This window comes from Monodon monoceros, unplaced genomic scaffold (assembly GCF_005190385.1).
Source record: "Monodon monoceros isolate NGI ecotype Baffin Bay Population unplaced genomic scaffold, NGI_Narwhal_1 Super_Scaffold_6, whole genome shotgun sequence".
Lineage (NCBI taxonomy): Eukaryota > Metazoa > Chordata > Mammalia > Artiodactyla > Monodontidae > Monodon > Monodon monoceros.
This window is the reverse complement of record NW_021703783.1, coordinates 98,907,520-98,919,909: the sequence shown is the minus strand read 5'-3', so window position 1 is coordinate 98,919,909 and position 12,390 is coordinate 98,907,520.

Genomic DNA, 12,390 nt, shown 5'->3' with positions numbered 1-12,390 from the left:
ATTTATTAGCGGGAAAAATGGTCCTAGAAATTTATAAAAATGCGAAACCAGATGCTGCTGAGGCCCACCACGGTGGGTGGGGCTAGGGCTGAGCTGTTTGAGCACGGGGCGCTGTGGGAGCCGAGGGAGACCTCCACCCGAGGACTCAGCTCCAGCCCACGGGGGCCGCGCCATCTACACCGCTGAGCCAGGGCTGCCGTTCATCGGGAGCTCACTTTGTGCCCCACCGGAAGCCTGTGCAAAACTGCCCTTAACTCTCCGGGCTCCTGAAGACAGTGCAGCCTCAGCGATCTCAGCCTCTCAGAGCTGCTCAGAGAGGTCGCCGGCCGCTCCCTGACCCAGCTGCACAGCCCGCCCTCTCCACCCACGTTCCCTCCGGACACTAGGTCCCTGGAAGGACGCACCACGGCCTTTTCCGTCTGAGCATGGAGGAAACGTGTTGCTATTCAATTAGCAGCATTTTACTACCTGTGAGTGAAAGGAAAATGATGAGAATAGGGTTTTAGGTCACTATTTGTGATATAGAGAGGTTTCGCTTTCATGTGGTTTCCTTTGAACTTCAGCCCCATATAAGACACATTTGTCCCTGCTTTAGACAATGTTTACAGAGCACCAACCAGGCGCTGGGCATCGTGGTCATGGACGATGGTATTCAGGGAAAATACAAAAGCAAAACCAAACCACAGCCCCTGCAGCATCTCCACTCACAGCCCAGGGGCAAGACAGAGACTGTCAGTCTTTCCTCCTCCCTTTCTCTCTGCCTGTCTGTCTCCACGCAGGTGTGAGGCCGAGGGGGAGATTTATAACGGGTGCGTCAGATCCATCTTTGATGTGGCTCCTGAATTAACGCCGTCCAAAGGACACGGCCCGACCTGTGAGGCGTTCTCATCAATAAGTAAGGCAGAGGCTGACCGCGCTCCGATGACTAACTTACAGAAAACACAGGGATAGAGGGACATCTTCCAGAAAGCGGGAGGAAGAAGATGGGTGTTTGGAGCCAGGCTCGTCTGACAGCTTAGGACTGATTACGAGACATCGGATGAGGCTGCTTCCTTTGGAATCTGGAGCCTCAGGTGTAAGGTGGCAGGGGGTGGGCTTACCTTAGAAAGCCACAATCTGTGAATTTATTCAACACATCTGTCTGAGTGCCTGCTGTGAGCCAGCAGGTTCTAGGGACCAGGGACACAGCCGTGAACCAAACAGGGACCAACCCTGCCCTTGATATCTGACCTCCTGGTGGGAGAAGAATCAATGTGGGGGAGTCCTGGGAGCCGGGGGGCTGGGTCAGAACTGCTATCGTGATGTCACACTGTGGGTGTGGAAGGACGTGACATGGGCTGGCTGTCTGCCAAGCGACCCCGTCTGAGGATGGGCCCCACGGAGGTCATCCCTGATGACAGGCTCCCGAGGACGTGTTTCCAAAGTGGAGGAAATGACCAGACACCATCTGCAGACAGTTAATTTAGTAAAGTTATGGGCCATCATTTGATGGAATATTATGCAGGCATTCGAAGCTATAATTACAAAAAAAGCACAAAGCCACATAAAAACGTGTATGGTGCAAAGTTGCATGCGTGCTGTGATTGTAACCGGGTGAAAACTCTGTGTGTGTGTGTGTGTGTGTGCGCACACACGTCTTGAGAGGGGGCATGCAGACAGAACAGTGCTTGCCCCGGGCTTTGCCCTGTGGGGTGAGCTGCACCCCTTATCACTCGAGACCTTCCTACCCGGTGAACCCCGAGATACTTGCCCCTGCCTTTATCCAAGCCAGGCTCCCAACTGCCCTTCACCTTGGAGCTATACGATGAAATTTCAGTCGAGGTACTTCTGTTTATATCAGACGGAGCCAAATTCCACTGCTACACCAAGGACCCTGCTGCCCACGGTGGCTGGCACAGGGGCGGGGGGTCGAGGAGGTGGCCCACTGTGGAGCCGTTTTCACCGAGGTGGCCCCAGGGTGACGGGGACTCCTGGCTGGGCAGCAGCAGGACAGCAGGTGAGCCGGTGTCTTGTGTTCTCTGGCCGAGGCGGCACACGTGGAAACATCAGGGTGTCACATGTGTGGTTCCGTGGGACCCTGAACCCAGAGATGGCTTGCAGTGGGAACAGACCCGTGGAAGCAGAGAGGGAGGAAAATACCAAATTACCTTTTGCCCGAAGTCCGAAAATGAAAGCATTCTAAGTATGGAAAACAGGTGCTTTGTAAAAGAGCTGGAAGGCTAACGTGGCCCGAGATCAGCGGCGAGCAGACAGCAGAGTTGGAGGAGGAAATATCAGACTTAGGATCCAGGCCGCCTGGCACCCCACATCCCCTGTTGCATCCTAGGGGTCTTCTGCCTGACAAGGGGACACTCGCTTTTCGGGGGTGAATGAAACGCAACCCAAAGGTGGTGCCAGATGGAGACCTCACGGTGAGTGCCAGAAAATGGGCAACCAGTGCCCGGAGTCTGTATTCCAGCCATTGCCTGGTTTATATTCCACAGCTACGACTCAGAAACGTCTCTGCCTCCGGACACTTGGCCGTGGAAACAATTGGAGTGAAATAGATCATGAGCACAGGGCTGGGGGGACCCGGCTGCTAGAGACAGCTGTCCTCGTGGAAACGTGGGCCTCCGTCTGCACCCAGAGAGGATGTGCCCGGAGAAGAAGCCCCCAGACTCAACACAAGCCCTTAGTAAGGGGAGGCCTATTGCATTCCTACCACTATAAACACCCACGTGCCTCGTGTCTGAAAGCACCTGTTTTGGAGTTACCTGGGCCTGGCTTAGAATCCGAGTTCCATCAGTTACCTTGCACGTTTCCTGAGCTTGAGTGAAATACTGAGCCCCCCAGGTCCAGCTTCCTCATCCGTAACAGGGTTGAGGAGAAGGGTGAACGGGAGGGTGATGTGCCCAGCTTCTCAGCACCAGGGACAGAGTGGCAGTCAGTCAGCACACTGTCCCTACCTGTAGGACACAGATCAGCGGCTCTCCTCCAAGCCAGACTCGCTTCTTGTCCCCACGTGTCCTTTCTCATCCTTCCTCTTTTGCTGACCATCACCGTGGTTGTCCACCCTCCAGGCATGACCATCTGGCACTGCCTTCCATGCCGCCTCTGTTCCGGGTCCTGCATACTGTGTTCTACGTGGTCAGGGCTGCCTGGTTGCCCACAGGACCCTTTCCTTTCTCACGCCTTCCGTGCCTTTCCACCCTCACGCTCTTCCGTGCCTGTGGCTGGTGTCTGCAGCCCTGCAGGGACTGTCCTTGGGCTCCGGGCACTGCGTCACCTGCACACTCAAAGGGCCAGACATGCCTGGGACATGGTGACCTGGCCTCCGCCCCCTTCGCCGAGTACCCTAAGCCTGACTGACTCGTGTGGGGTGGGAAGGCCCACACCCTGTCTGGGTCATGACATCTCAGATGCGTGGCTTACATTGCAGAGAGGCCCCCCCACCCCAAGCCTCAGACGGGAGATGCCCTCGTGGCCTTTTGCCTGAAATCGCATCTCTGCCAGGTTTCCTCCTCTTCCCACCCTGCATCCTCCAGGCCCCAGCCGCTCCCAGCAACTCTTCCTTATTCCTGCACAGCCCTGACACAGGCATCCTGGTTGCAGGGTCTGTTGGGGAGCCGGGCTGAGACAGCAGTCTTGTGGTTGTGCCCACTTCCTTCAGGCTCACTGCCCTGCTCTGGGCAGATGACTGTCCACACACACAGGCTATACCACCAGCTTCCCGGGGACTGCTTGTCGTGGTCCACCCTCCCCACTCCCCTGCCTGTGCACCTGCCCCTCCACGCACAGCTCTGATGACCCATCCATCCAGCAAGTCTTTCCCCACTGATGCTGTGCTGAGACCAAAATGGGCAAGGCTGGTGCAATCCCTGTGGCTTGGAGCTTATTCTCGGTTATTTATTTTACTTTATCACTCCTTTATCTGGAAATCTCCATTTGACTTGTTATCAACTGAACTAAGACCAGATTCTTCATGAGGCACGAAAAGCCCTCAGTATCTGTTGGTGAATGAAATAGTGTGACCTCAGCACAGGGTCGAGCTTTCAATAAATATTGCATGAGTGAGCAAATGGATGGAATTAGAGTCAGAAATCCCTCTCAATACACTTCTCCGCCTTCACTCACTTCCTTACCCTGGGCTCAATGAGTCTTTTTCTCTTTTCTTTTTTTAAAAATTTAATTGAAGTATAGTTGACTTACGATATTGTGTTAATTTCTGCTGGACAGCAAAGTGACTCATTTCTATACACACACACATTTTTTTCCACCTTCTTTTCCGCCAAGGTTTATCACAGGATATTGAATATGGTTCCCTGGGCTACCCAACAGGCCTCTGCACCACCTCCTCTCCTGCCCCCCATTTATAACTGGATTGTACTGAAGCTGACTGTTCATTTACTGTGCGCAGTTGGTCTCAGCTTTCTTACCTCTGGCTCTAGGTTCTGCTAAGAACGATTTCCTTCCCTCCCCTCTCCACCTGCCTTTTTTTTTAATCTCCTCCCTGGTCCCAGGTGTGGATCCCATAAGGTTCTCTTTGGTTCACTGGTAAAGCCAGCCCTGCTGTGTTCTGCAGTTCCCTGGCTGCACCCACAGCCTTCCCTCCTCCACTCTCTCGCTCGTCCTCAGGATCCAGCCCTGTGGTCTCCTTTCTGTCCCTCTAACACCCTGCCAGGCGTCTGTGCAGTCACCCCCTCTGCCTAGATCACCCCGTGGCCTTCCGCTTGCTCTGTGTTCACTTGGTGTCTCAGCTCAGGATCACGACTCAGGGAGTCCCTCCCTACCCCCTGGGCTGGGACAGAGCCCCTGTCACAACTGGTCGTAGCAAAGATCCCAAGTCTCACGTGTGCACGTGATCAGTTTGTAAGTGTCTGCTTTTTACAGTCGTCCCTAAACTGCACGACGGGTGCAGCTCTCCCTTTCAGCTGCCACGATACTCATAGTACTGAGCCCAGCACCGGGGGCATGTGAGAGACCAAGAACGTGTTGCTGGTTGAACAAATGAATGACTGAAATCAGGCTGGGGTATCTCTCAGCTCTGCACTGACAGCTCCATCCTCACGGCCTCCGTTTGAGCTTGTGGTATCCTGCCCTTCCCTGTGTGTAGACGGCTGGCCCTATTCGAGTTCATCTACCTCGCTGATATATACATATCATATATATATATACACATGTACATAAATAAACCTATATACATATATGTGTGTATATGTATGTAGCCATATACATCTACATATACACATAAAATACATGTAAACATATAAATTATACAATAATTTATATGTATTATATGTTTATGTGTATTTATATATGTAGATATATACATATAAATTATATATGTTTTTATATGTATATATGTATACAGATACGTGTATACACACATAAATACATACAGCACATGGTAGATGAGCTCAGTAGGTGTGCTTATGTATATGTATATATATTTCTTTAATTAGGTGGAGAGAGAATATATATACACACACACCTATTTGAGAATATACACACATATTTTTTTCCTTCCACCTGCTAAATGAATAAATATATATATATATATTTCCAGGTTTATATAATATATATCCAGGTATCACAGCCAAACAAGAGTAGTGTCCCTATGAAACCTTTCATAAACCGAAACAGCATAAAGCAAAGAAGCACTGACTTGAGGACCTGTCTTCCTCACAGGCGCACAGCACGGATGGAGGCGAGGCACAGGTGCTCACAGACGCAGTGATGCTGGGATGCTGAGTGTGGCTCCCGAGAAGGAGCTTGACGGGACGGTTCTCACTGCTCAGGTGGCGCTGCCTCTGTAATGCTCACTGCAAAACAAACACTGATGCTGTTTCCACTTTTTGCCTTTTTTCATAAAAGTGAAAATCTTTGGATTTCTTTTGGTTCGCGAAACAGGTACTCATGTAGGTCTTTCGTAAAAGTGAGGTAGGGTAAAGCGAACTTTTGGAAAGTGGGGGATACCTGTGTCTGTGTATAAATCTATACATATATACATAAAGACAATAAACCTACTATATGATATGTAAGTATATGGACATATGCATTCTCCCCCCACTCCTAAAGAATCTCTGATGACCCCCTCCATTTACTAGTTCAAATGACAATGTCTTTCCCACCTGTTCAGTGTGGGCTATGCTTGGTGACTTCCTTCTAATGAGGACAGTGTGAAAAGTTGGGAAAAGTAACTACAGTGGGGAAAACTGACAAGCACACGTCAGCCAGGTGATCAAGGTCAGCCTCACGGAGATCAGTCACGCTGACAACACGTGCCCTGATGTGATGGTGTCATCGAGGTGCTGTACCTCTCTGGTCTTCAAACCCAAAACACATAACCGCAGTTTAGCCGTGGGAAGAATGTCAGGCAAATCTGGACTGAGGGACATTCTACAAAATGCCTGGCCGGTGCTCCTCAAACTGTTAAGTTAGGGTCGTCAAAAACAAGAAAACTCCAAAGACAGTGCCAGTGTAGAGGAGTCTGAGCAGAGTGAATGTCACGCTGCATCCTGGATGGGACCCTGAGCTAGAAAAGGACGTTAGAGTAAAACCAATGACAGCCGAGCATGGACTTTAGTTAACCATGATCTATCAATCCTGGCTGCTTACTTGTGACGGATGTGCCACAGTAATGTAAGATGTTAACAATAGGGGAAACTGAGTGTGGGTGTGTATGGGAACTCAATGGGCTATTTTTGCAACTTTTCTCTAAATTCTAAAATAAGAAGTCTATTTAGGAACATCCGGTTTCAACCACGACAAGGAAAGCTTGGAAGTTGTCACTCTCCTCTTTATATTAAGCAAAAAAAGCTGAACAAAATGAAAACCAACGACTTTCCATGAGCCATCAGAGAGTGGAGGTGTCAGGATAAACCGTCACCCAAAATCTGCAGGAAAAAAGAAACATGGCTGAGGTCAGTTTATTTGGAGCGGGAGCCGCTAGAGCTGCAAATTGACAGCAAGACTTAAAGGCTAATTTTGACAAATGCCAGAAGCTGCATGTGGACAAGTCCTGAGGCTTCAGCCCTCGGGGGCCCCACATTTCATGGGCTTTACTGTAGGCATCCCGGTAGGTCCACACAGTGAGGTGCCAAGAAAAATCCCCCAGTAGCTCCTGCGGTGGGAGGGGAAAGTAACCCTGCTGAAATAGTTCAGAGTATTTTCCATAACACTTCTGACCCTGTAAGGAAACAGCTTTAGCAGAGACTTCTCTCACTTGGACTGAAGGGGGCATTGTGATTATCCAGCTCCAGCCCCTGTTGCCCTCTTGCATCCCCCAGGAGGAGGAAGGAAGCTAAGAAACCCTTGTGAGGATCACAGCTCAGGACACAGCCCCACTAAAAGACTGGGATTTTGAATTAAGACCAGACTCTTCCCTCTTCCCACACCTCACACCCCATCAATAGGACTCCATCATAATAACAGAGGATTATGGTAAAAGAGCTGAAATATGGAGGCTCATAGTAAGAAGGAGTTCTTAGGGAAACCCAGAGACATCAGGGGAGGCAGAAGCAAGGACATTACAGGAATTTGAAGCCTCTGGTACCCAGAGCTGCAGGGAACATTAAATATAGCCCAACTCCTAGCCAGATTAACATAGCACCAACTAAAAGCTTTTCATCTCAGTTTCTACCCAATATACTATGTCCAGATTGCAGCAAAAAGTTACAAGGCGTGTGAAAAGCAAAGGAGAAACACCATCTTAAGAGAACAAATAGGGACTTCCTCGGTGGCTCAGTGGTTGAGAATCCACCTGTCAATGCAGGGGACACGGGTTCGAGCCCTGGTCCGGGAAGATCCCACAAGCTGTAGAGCAGCTAAGCCCGTGCACCACAACCACTGAACCTGTGCTCTAGAGCCCGTGAGCCACAACTACTGAAGCCCATGTGCCTAGGGCCCATGATCCGCACCAAGAGAAGCCACCGCAATGAGAAGCCTGCGCACCATAATGAAGAGTAGCCTCCGCTCGCTGCAACTAGAGAAAACCCACATGCAGCAACGAAGATCCAGTGCAGCCAAAAATAAATAAATAAATAAATTTATTTTTTAAAAAAGAGAGAGACCAAGTAAGCTGCAAAATACAGCACAGACTTTGAAATGATCAGGTAGGGAATTTAGAATCATCATGATTAATATGTTAAGGGCTCTAATGAAAAAGAGCTGTCACAGGCAAGAACAGATGAGTAAGCCAACAAAGAGGTGGAAGCTACAAGACAGAATCAAAAGGAAATGCTCGGAAGGTCATTCATTTTTTTTGAGGTATAATTGACATACAATATTATATCCGTTTCAGGTTATGATATAACAACTCGACCTCTGTGTATACTGCAAAATGATTGCTACAATGTCTAGCTAACATCCACCACCTCACATAATTATAGAATTATTATTCCTGTGATGAGGACTTTTAAGATTTACTGTCTTAGGAACATTTAAATATGTAGTACGGTATTACTAACCATAGTTCCCAAGGAAGGACATCTTTCATCCTGTAACAGAAATAAAGAATGTCTCTGATGGACTCACAAGTAGACTGCTGAGAAAAGAATCAGTGAGTCTGAAGATATGTCAATAGAAACTTCCCAAACTGAAATGCAAAAGAAAAAAATAATGAATTAAAAATGGGGGGGGAGGAGGGCAAGGAAGAATATTCAAGAACTTTGAGACAATAAAACAATGATAACGTATACTTAATGGGTTAACAGGAGAAGAGAGGAGCGGAAGGAATATTTCAAGTACGAATGGCTAAGAATTTCCCCAAATTAAGAACAGACACAAAACCATAGATCTGAGAAAAACAGGATAAATACTAAAAAAACTATACTTAAGCATATCATATTTGAACTGCAGAAATTCAAAGACAAAAGAGAGTATCTTGAAAGAAGCCAAAAGAAAAAAAAAAACATCACCCCCAGGGGAAGCAGGGTAAGAATCCCATGGGACAGCTCTTCGGAAACCACGAGAGTAAGAAGAGGTGGAGCAAAATACTTAACATGCCGAAAGGAAAAAACACCAACCTCAAATTCCATATCCAGTGAGTTATCTTTCAAAAGTGAAATGGAAATAAGGATTTTCTCAGACAAACAAAAAACAAAACAAAAAAATCTGGATGAATTCGCAGCTAGCAGACCTGCCTTGCAAGAAACCTTAGGACTTCTTCAGGAAGAAGGTCATAAACTCATATCCACATAAAGAAAGGAAGTGCACCAGAAAATGTATAAATAAAGGTAAAATAACTTAAATGTTTTTCTTGTATTTCATTGATCTAAAAGATAACCATTGAAAGCAGTACCAGTAATGACGTACTGGGTAACTATAGCATGTGGATACATGAAATGAAGGACAGCAGTGTTATAAGGGGCAGGAAGGATGAATTAGGAACACTCGGTTATAAGGTACCTGTGGTACATTTGAAGCAGTATAGGGTTATTTGAAAGTAGACTTGGATTCATTGTAAATGCATCTTGAAAACACTAGGAAAAGCACTATAAAATTTAAAATAAGGATTGTGACTAATATGCTAAGAAAGGAGAGAAAATTGAGCCATTTGAAATGCTCAAGTGAAACCAGAGAAGGCAGAAAAAGGGAAAGAAAGAAAACAAAGTACAACGAATAGGAAAGAGCTATAAACATGGTAGATATTAATTCAACTATATCAATAATCACTTTAAATGTGAACAGTCTAAAGACATCAATTCAAAGACAGAGATTGTCATAGTGGATTAAAAACATAAGGTCCAGCTGTACGTCATCTGTGAGAAACCCACTTTACATATAAAGGCACAGATAGATTAAAAGGATGGAGAAAGATATACCATATCAGCGCTAGTCCAAAGAAAGCCAGAGTAGCTATATTAATTTTAGACAGGACAGACCTCAGACAAAGCATGCTTTCAGGCATGAAGAGGGGCATTATATAATGATAAATACGTCAATTATCCAAGAAGATATAAGAATCCTTAATTTGCACGCACCTAAAAACAGGATGTCAAAATATGTGAGGTAACAGCTGATTGAACTTAAAGGAGAAGTAGACAAATCCACCGGGACAGAGGGAGACTTTAACACCATCTCTAGTAACTGGTAGATCCGGCAGGCAGGAGCTCAGTAAGAAGAGTTGACATGAACGTCTCCATCGACCTGCTTGATCGAACTGACATCTATAGAGCAGTCCATCCAGGAACAGCATGGCTACACATCGTTCTTAAGCTCAAATGGAACATTCACCAAGAAAGACCACATTCTGGGTCCTAAAACACACCTTAACAAATTGAAAGTAATAGAGATAATACAAAGTGTACTTTCAGACAACAGTGGAATTAACGTAGAAATTGAAACCAGGAATTAAAAGCTGCCATATGTCAAAATATTTGGAGATTGAACATCACCCTCCTAGATAACACGTAGGTCAAAGGACTCTCAATGGAAATGAAAATAATGTATTTGAAACTAAGTGAAAATTCAACTGATCAAAATTTGAGAGATACAGCGAAAGAAGTGCTTAGAGGGAAATTTTTAGCATTAAATGCAAACATGAGTAAAGAAGAAAGATCTAAAATCAATTATTTAAGCTTCCACCTCAGACAAAAGGAAGGAAGAGCAAATTATGCCTAAAGGAAGCAAATGAGAATAAATAATAAAAACTATAGCAGAAAGCAATGAAACTGAAAACAGGAAAACAATAGACCACCCAAACCGAAAACTGGTTCTTAAAAGAGACCAAGAAAATTGATAAAACTCTAGCCAGGCTAATTAAAGAAAGGTGCGTGTGGGAGCGAGACATAAAGTTTTAAAATCAGAAATGTAAGAGAGGTTATCATTATTGATACCATGGACAATAAAAGGATACTAAGAGAATACGATGAATAACCCTGGGTGCACAAATTTAACACCTTAGATGAAATGGAACAATTTCTTTACAGAGAAAATCCACCAAAACTCATAGAAGTGTCAAAAGTTCAGAAAAACACAGAAGTAAAACCAATGAACCACGGAAGTAGTAATTAGTAAAAATTTATTGTGCACACACCAAAAGGACAGCGTGTAAACAGGGGGGGACTCCAAACAAGACATGGAGTGAGGCTCACAGGTATATCATTATAAAGCAACTTACGTAGTCTGAGGCAATGTGTGCTTATTCTTTGCAGGATTGGTACCAACATTAGAATTTCCTTAAACGAAAGGGAATTGGTTAGTGGTTACCTCATGTCAATTTTGGGAAACTATTAAGTTTTGCTTATGATTTTCAGAGGCATAAGCAAGAAGTGACCCAGATCAAGTTAACCTCACTCGTCTTGCAAAATAAGCTAATTTAAGCTTTGCTTGTATAAATAACTAAGCTGATTTTGCCTGTTCAGGGAGTTTTCAAGTCTGGTCTCCTTTTGTGTTTGCTATTAACAGAAGGAAAAATAGATGATCGGAATGGTCTCTATCTATTAAAAATTTGAATCAATAATGAACAGTCTTCCATTACAGAAAATGCCAGGCTCAGATGGATTCCCTGATGAATTCTACCAAACATTTCAGTAATAATTTACACCGATTCTCTCCCATCTCTTCTAGAAATTAGGAGAAAAGGGAATAATTCCTTAAGTAATTCTATAAGGCCCACATTACCCTAACACCAAAACCAGACAAGACATTACAAGAAAGAAAAACTTCAGGCCAATATCACTCATGACCGTTGATGCAAATAACTTCAGCAATATATGAGCAAGTTGAATCCAACTATGTATAAAATAGATTATACTCCATGACCAAGTGGGATTTGTCTCAGGCATGCAAAGTTGGTTCAACTTTGGAAAAAGTCAGTTAATGTAATCTATCACATCTACAGTGTAAAAAAGAAAAATCATATGTTCATATCAATTATGCAGAAAAAGCATTTGAAATTTGATAATATCCATCTGTGATAAAAACTCTCAGAAACCTAGGAGCAGAGGGGAACTTTCTCAATTTGATAAAAACTAACTATGAAAACTCTACAGCTAACGTCATACTTGATGGTGAGAAACTAGGTGCTTTCCCCCTAAGATGGGGAACAAAGTAAAGATGTCTTCTCTCAAACTCCTATTAAACATCTTACTGGAAGTCTTAGCTAGTGCAAGAAGGCAAGAATGGGGAAGAGGGAATATACAGATTGGGAAGAAATAAAAATTTGTTCACAGATGACATGATTATCTATGTAAATTCCAAAGAGTAAACGGAATAACATCTAGAATTAGTGTACGATTATAGCAGGCTGCAGTATACTAGGTTAATATACAAAAGCCAACTGATTTCTTATGTACCAGCTATGAACAACTGAAATTTGAAATTAATAAAATCAATATCATTTAATAGCATATCTACCCCCAAAAGAACCCCGGAGTGATACAGTTAGGTACAAACTTAACAGAATAT